We start from the raw sequence: 537 nt of genomic DNA on the forward strand, positions 1-537 counted from the left end.
TCGCTCAGTGGGTTACGTGCCACTCCACGATCAGCCCGCGAGCCATACTCGGGACTCCTGTCCAATGCACCGTTGGTGTCTAGCACGTTGATCGTCTCGGTCCAGTGCTCTCGCCAATAGCGCTTTTGTCTCCTAGCAGAGGTGGGTTCATGACTCGCCAAAGCTCCACCAGGAGACGTGCGCGTAGGGCCCCAGGTCTTTGACCTTCAATCAATTCATAGCTCATGGTGTTCAAACCATGCCATTCCTAGGATGAGGTCACACCTTGCATTCAAGTCTAGGACTAGACAGCGTTCCACGCTATGAAAGCCAAGAAACTTAAATCCGAGGTCCACAGGGAGCTTCGGGACCCTTGACACGCGTCCCCGTCGCTAGGCGAACAGTGACGATGTTAATCTACCGCGCTTTCAGCGCCATAGTATACAGCTGGCATCCCTCCATCGTAGAGCGTCGAGCATAATTGCCCGACACCCCAGAATCGATGAGGATCTTCCATGGTTTCTCGAAGCCCTTTACGGTCGCCTCCACGACCAGCAA

The sequence above is a fragment of the Plasmopara halstedii genome (assembly GCF_900000015.1).
Source record: "Plasmopara halstedii genome assembly, contig: Scaffold_1211, whole genome shotgun sequence".
NCBI classification, from domain to species: domain Eukaryota; phylum Oomycota; class Peronosporomycetes; order Peronosporales; family Peronosporaceae; genus Plasmopara; species Plasmopara halstedii.